General features: G+C 43.4%; 2 pseudogenes; both read right to left on the bottom strand.

The window, feature by feature from the left end:
• Positions 1-3,314: 3,314 nt before the first annotated feature.
• The window catches only part of LOC102769317, a 20,969-nt pseudogene continuing 16,846 nt past the window's right edge, over positions 3,315-7,437 (bottom strand).
• LOC102769024 lies at positions 5,220-6,774 on the bottom strand (annotated as a pseudogene).

Raw genomic sequence — 7,437 nt, 5'->3', positions numbered from 1 at the left:
GGGCCAGATCTGAGCTTTGGCACTTGAATGTTTTCTTCCTTTGACACCTAAATGTCTTCTTCCAAAATTCTGCTGTTAGTGATGCAATAAATCCATCCCTGTGCCAGTTGTTTACAATTCAAATATCCTGAAGCCATAGACCAAATACACACCTTCCTTGTGTGTATTTCTCATGTCTCATTGAGTTTGGAAAATGCTCTGATAGATCAGGATATTCACAGTCACCTCAGCAGTCATGTCCAACTTTCAGTTTGGGTTGTTTGTATGAAGAGAGGAAGCCCCAGGCCTTAGGAAATCCCTGCTCAACTCCATCTGCAACTGTTCCTGAGCCCTGAGAGACTCCTGCTGCTCAGTCCTGGCTCTTCAGGGCAGGATCCTGCCTGGGCTCACAGGGCATTAACCTTTCAGAATCTCTAGTCCAGTAGTGAAGGCTGTACACTAATGTCAGATTGCTCCCTCAGGGATACCGTGTGATTTTGACATCTCTGGATAGAGTGAACTGGCCCTACTGACCTCCAATGGCTCTTCACGGAGACCCCAAACCAGGGCTTTAGGAAGCCAGCAGGAGCCCTGCCCTGGAGTTGCCAGATGCATGAACACAGCCAATCCTCCCGTCATCCAGAGCTCCTGGGGGCTCTGTGGCCTCTTATGTCCTCAGTTGTTTTTGTTTTTTTTTCATTGAAGGCCCCATTTGCACATCCCATTGGTGACCAAATCTCACAACACATTTACTATTTAATACATACACACACACACACACACACACACACACACACACACACACACACTGTGATGATTTACTTTGCTATAAAATCTACATTTGTTCCTCTTCCCTGTACATAGCACCTGGGCAGAGACCACACATGGATTCTGGGCCTGGGTGTGAATTTTTTGGAAGCCAATCAAATGCATCCACATACAAACACAGAATTGAATTGCAGGCCCTCGTGTGCCTGTGTTCTTATAGGTCCTGTACACCCAGAGTAGGTTAGACCAGGTCAGGCTTGCTCCAGGGAGAGTCAGAGGTGGGGCTGGGTCACCCCTTTAACCTCCGGGGTGCATTTCTTAAAGCCCCTTGGAGACCACCCTCAGGAAGGTGATGCACATCTAGCACTGGGAGGTGAGGAGGCAGCAGCTTTGTCAGCTGTCAGGTGAGGCTGCTCTCCCAGGTCACCTGGTGGGCAGGGCCACAATGGGCAAGTGAGTACCTGCTCTTGGTCACAGAGAGTCATTGTGGGACCTGACTTCCGAGCGTCTACCTGAGGCCCTGGAAGGAAAGGAATCTGGTAGCTGATATTCTGGGAAGGGGCCTGTGAGCTCATGATGGGCTAAGACTACAGAGAGAGGGAGGATCAAAATGCAGAGCAGTTGTGTCTTGTACTAAATCACTTAACTGACACCTAATAATGAGATATCAGAAGAAATGGCTTGTGAACCCCCCTGAAGAGACCTGATCATGTGTTTTAATAATAAAGGCCATCATGAAACTGCAATTATTCCCTGAGTTCACACCTTACAGCTCACAGAGCAATTCAGAATCCACACCTTGGAGAACCACTCCAGTGCAGGACATCTAACTCAGGATGCTCAGAACCCTCTAGAAGCTGCAATTCTGGAAGTAGAATCTGACCCCTGACCTTCTGTACAAGGGGAGGATCAGTGGAAACTTCACTCAATGTGAGAACCAGACCCCACTCTCACTCCTGTTTTGTGCTTATTGACTTGCTAATCATCGCTGGTTGCTTGAATTCCTCCCTTTGACTTAGTATTGCAATTGTTAGGTGGACACAGGAGTCTGAGCCCAGGTTTGGTGCTGACGTCTGGCAGCTTTCAAGCCTCGCCCTCCCTCCTCCACTTCTGCCCACATCTGGACACCCAGGTGAAGAAGCCTAGTGGTCTCTCCTCTGCCCTTTGAGGGGATCCATCTACTACAGCTCCTTCCCATCACAAGACCCCCACCAGTCCTCACTCCCTGACACAGCTCACCCTGTGCCAGTCCCTCTCCCAGCTTCCTGCGCCCACTGCAACTGCTGGAGAGGCCTCCCTGCCTCCCTAGACCGAGGTTATGTCAGAGCTGCAGGTCATTTCATCCCCTGGTGTGTGGGCATCATCAGACTCAGCCTCTGAAGCTGCTGTGGGCAAGACCCTGCTGTCTTTGCACAGGGTACACTTCCAACTTCTCTGTGTGCAGGGGCCTGGGTAATGGCCATCCTGTGGCCTCTCTTCTCCATCAGGACTGACCGGCTCTTTGCTGCTGAGCTGTCTGTGCCCTGATCATGACTCAGGAAAAGGTCCAGGAACCAATATCAGATGAAGAGGAAAACCCAGCCTCCAACAGGATCCAGGCTGAGCCTCTCTCTGAGCCAGTGCCTGGGCTGCCTGTGTTGATTGCTGTGACTTGCGCGCCCCCTGCTGTCCCAAGCGCCCCATGCAGCCCAGCCTTGCTGTCTCCCTCGGGAGGTTTGTGTTCGGGCTCACACTGACTTCCCCTCACTGTGTGTCTCGCACAGTAATACACAGCCGTGTCCTCGGTTGTCAGGCTGGTCAGTGATAAATAAACTTGGCTCTTGGACGTGTCTCTGCTGATGCTTAATCGGGATTTCAAAGTTGGGTTATAGAGACCCTCACCTTGGGGGGCTGTCACCAGGCACAAGAGAAGACCCAGCAGTTTCATCTTCTTCTAAACCACAGCTCTGCCTTCCCAGAGACCTCAGCCCTGTGTGAGGAGACAGCTGTGAGCCTGCACAGCCCAGGAGAGGATTTACCCTGGAGCTTGAAGAGAAATTTGCATGTGGGCCAGCCCTTTCCTATAAATAGAGGTTTTGAGGTCAGACTTCCCTGATCATTCTGGGGCCTGTGTAGGGGAAAGTCTTCTGTTGACCTCACTCACTAAGTAAGTCAGGGACAGGAAGCCACATGGGTCATGAGACTCATTGGATTAATAACAAAGCGTGGCCTAGACTTTCGGAGCTTAAGAAGAAATGGTGAACTAAATGAGCAGGTTACACTTTTAACTTCTCATGCATCTTTCATAGAGATTTAATGAGATTAACTTTTGTTCCCACTGTTTCTGAATCTCAACACTCTACTGTAGCCACAATTTCCAAATTTATTGAATGTAATGTTATATAAATTTTACCCTTATGCAAAATATCAAAGTAAATAACAGCCGCTGTCAGCATTTTACATATTAATTTATAATGTTACTTTGATCTGAGAAACTACCTCCCAAGCACGGGCTGGTGAGATGTTTGTGACTTTTTATTTTAATTTTTAGGAGTTTATTTGAGCCAAAATAAGATCCAACTGCTTCATCAAATAACAGTTTTGCAGTTTCTTTCCTGGTCATATCTGTTGTAGCAGCTGGGATAGGCTGTTTGGTAGGCAATGTGGGAGCCACAGGTGCTGCATTTGGGACTGGTCGCTGTTCAGGTGCACGCCCTTCTTCCCTGGCTTTCACAGACTGAAGAATTGCAAAAATATCCTTGGAAAAGGTCTTCCCCGTGCTCTGTAGGATAGTTGTCCATGTCCTCCACACTCTCTCTCTCTGCTGACAATATCCCAGGTCACATCTACCTCAGCGTCCACAAAACTCCTCTGTTTGAGAGCAGTTATTTGATCATCTAAATCAATCTTGATGGTAGATCTTTTCTGAGCCAAAATTTTGGCTTTGATTGCAGCATTTTTTTTCCACTCTCATAGCTACTCCGTCCAGTCTGCACAATCCCTTCTTTGTGACCCTCCAAGCAGGCAGCCCATCTCTCTTCATCAAAGATCACACACTCTTTTTTGATTCTCAATTATAAACCTTTAATAACAGTAGATAAATAAATACAAAATTAACTCCAATCTCAGATTTATGCTGAACTATCCTATGTTAAAGAAGGGAGATGAAAACATAAACTTTTGACATTTTTGAAGTGGTAAGAATTAGATCTATGTGCATTGTTGTTTTAATTTCATGCCAGCCTGATCTAGACACCATGCAGATATCCATAGTACTTGGCAACTCAATTCAGTTACTGTCCCACCAGAATTATCTCCAAGATGCCAACTTAATGCAGTATCCAAGCGGATTTTGGTAGCTCAGAAAATCCAGTGAGCTATTAAAATCAATATGCTCATGTCAAAGCTTTTTAACTAGTTTTTTTTCACAGACCCTGTTCTCTCTGTCTTTATTATTTACACAATGTTCTTGGAAGAGGCATGAGGATCGTGGCAATCACAGTTCCCAGTAGTCCTACATGCTATCCTTATGATTTTTTGAAGAAACTTTCAACTTCAGGTTTTGCTTTTGCAAATTTTGCAAAGTTACACCTGCTGGCTACAAACATTAGGCACAAGGGAATTCTACAAGGTTTTAAAATCAAATTTAGTGTTTATGATTGTTAAATAAAGGCAATCACATTAAAACAAAAATATAGCATCACAAATAATATCCTCTATGATAAAGGAAAGGATGTCTGTGTCTAAACGCCCATGTCCAAAATGGTAAAAGACTGAACACTGATTGGTCAACTCTGATTCAAGAATGACAAAACAGCTATTATTTTTCCATTCACAGGCTTAACACATTTAGTTCTGGGTGTAAGACACAAGGAAATATTTTAAAAATAACAATTTTATAAATGAGTAAAAAAAAAATGGAATTATTACCACAGAGGATAGTTATTCACATGTTCTACAAAATTCCTTTAAGATAGATTTTTTTTTTTTTTTTAGCTACAGGAAAGCCTTAGAAGGCAAAATCAAATGACTATACAATAACAATTATAGTTACTACTAATTAGAAAAATATGAAGCCCTAGTTTTGAGAAAATTAATTAATCTACCTTTAAAATGTCAAACACAAGATAAAGGGCCATAAAATTGAAAAAAAAATACAGTTTAAGACTTAACTATTGAGTGAAAGATGAGAGAGAGAGAGAGAGAGAGAGAGAGAGAGAGAGAGACTAAGGAAGCCAGCCAGAGTCTCTTTCCATATCACTAATATAAAATGGAAATAAAAGTCTTAATCTGCTTTTAATGTACATCCTCTTTGTTTTTCTTCTATTTCTTCAGCGTGGAAAGGAATGAATGTACTATTAGACTTCTGGAAGCTTTATTAAAGTCAGGTAGCAAGATGAGCAGACACTGACTTTTCCATCTACAGTCATTGGCAAGAAGCTGAAAATAATATATCATCAGCTGTGTTTATCATGAGTGACTGTCTACAACTAGTTACTACTGTCCAAGGAAAGAGACCATGGGGTCATCCGGCCTCTGACGCTTCATTCTATCGGCCTTCATTTCCTCCTGGGTGGGTCCCCAAATTTCATGTAGGATATTGTAAGGCCCCTTCCTGTTATCAATCTGCATGAACTCCTTACATGAAGAGGGTCTCCTCTGCATGCAGTGCCTTTTTCAGTTTTTCATGTTTCTTTTCTTCATCATCACTATCTGAGCTGCTCTTTCGATGCTGCTTCTTCTTTTTCTCCTCTTTTAGTTTTTCCTGATGCATCTCCATCAAAGTTTGAGGTTTTTTCACAGATTATTCTCTAGTTATATCATTTGCAATACATTCCTCTGAATTCACAATCTCCTCCCCAGCTTCTCTAGTGCAATAGTAGTGTTTGACAAAAGAGTGACAGCATTTGTAACCCCATCGGCCTTCTTTCCAGTAAGATCCCCAGATGCGCGTGTCATTGTGGATCTTCACATCCTCCTCATATCTGGAGCAGGGACAGCCCACTCCTGTCCTTTAATGGCTGTCCCATGTCTTGAGTACTCCACATAGTCTTCCGTCTGAGCTAGAAGCAACTCAGCTGGAGGGGCATCCGAATGTTCTTGGCCACCACACTTTTCCAGGATGCTTTCTTTCTGCTGTTCTTTGGAGTCTTCTTCTTCTTCTTCTTCTTCTTCTTCTTCTTTTTTTTACCTTGAAGGACTTATACAAGAGCTCTAGTTTAGTAGGATTGGCATGCAGATGCACTTCAGATCCCTTGTCATAGGCTTCCCATGCAAACAACTGTGTCTGAGCCATTGAAATAGTGTCACTTATGTATCTAACAAAGTTGTCTCCCACATAGCTCACTTCATCTGGATTCTTTCCTGCATTGGCATAGGGGTTTTCTCTCATCGCTCTAGTTTTGGGATTATACTAAACAGAGTTTAGATATAAATTCTGCAAATATTTTGAAATATCTTCTCAAATCCTGAAATTCCGAAGAGTAATCAGTCTGTTAGAGTCAAAGTTCTGTCCAGGCATGTCAATGTCATCTACATATTTACCTTCATCCTCATTCTCACTATTATGGTATTTTTCCATTTTAGAATTAGGTTCCTCTTCTTCCCATTGGTGTTTTGAAGAATTAGTCTGTTCCACTGATTTTCCTGAGGTTAATTCTTCCTGGAGTTTCTGGGTTTTCCATGTTCATTTTTCCAGATCAACTTTGGCATATTCTTCTACAATTTCCATGTGTTCTTCTGGATTGTAGCCATTCCACCTATCCCTCTTCCCATCATAGTCAAACATCAGCCGAGGCTGGACATGTTCATCTGGAGCTATGTCAGTGCTTGTAAATTTTGCTCCAACTCGCCTAAGTCTCTCAAAGCAGTCTTTCTTTTTCTGTGTCATGACCCCACAGTTTTCACATGCTCCTTTGTGCTACTTATTAGCTATGGAATTCTCTTTAGATCTTTTTGATGGAGCAATATACCATGGCACTGAAGAAACATACTGGGGAATGTGAGGGTTGATGTCTTTTCCTTCTTCATCAACTTCTGCAGGAGCATTACCCAGTTTCTGCTATTCTTCTAGCTCTTTCTTCTTTCTCCAGTCCTCTCTGGTCATCTTCTTTGTTTCCTCCAAACTCATTTTTTTGGACCCTGTTAGGGAGGCAGCATTAACTGTATCCACAGCTGCAGCCGCCACTGTTAATGGCCTCCTCCAGTCTTGTCACAGCAGCCCCCCCAAACCACTTGGCAGAAACAAAGCCAATAGTCAATGATCAAGGTGCACACACTTCTCCTCAATTCGTGGTTCCTTTGCTTCTGCTTATACTTCATCTACAGTTCATTTGACTTGAGTAGATCTCAGAAGCCCTATTTCTACAGGGCGCTTTGGGCTATACTTTCCGATGTTGATGCTTCACCACTGAGATATCCAAGTACCGTATTTGCCGGCGTATAAGAGGACTGGGCGTATAAGACAACCCCCTAACATTTCCACTCAAAATACAGAGTTTGTTATATACTCGCCGTATAAGACTACCCCCTCTTCCGCACACCTTCCACACACCAAATAAAAGGTAAAACAATATCAGATTTGATTTTAACATTTTAATTTATATTCAAATGCTTATGACATGCAGGAAAACTGTCACAAGGCTGTATGTAATCAAACATATACATAAAACAGTGCAAGTTTATTACCGGTAAACATACAGGTAATTCCAG

Source organism: Myotis davidii, unplaced genomic scaffold, assembly GCF_000327345.1.
Source record: "Myotis davidii unplaced genomic scaffold, ASM32734v1 scaffold1041, whole genome shotgun sequence".
NCBI classification, from domain to species: Eukaryota; Metazoa; Chordata; class Mammalia; order Chiroptera; family Vespertilionidae; genus Myotis; species Myotis davidii.
This window is presented reverse-complemented; position numbering and strand designations above follow the sequence as displayed.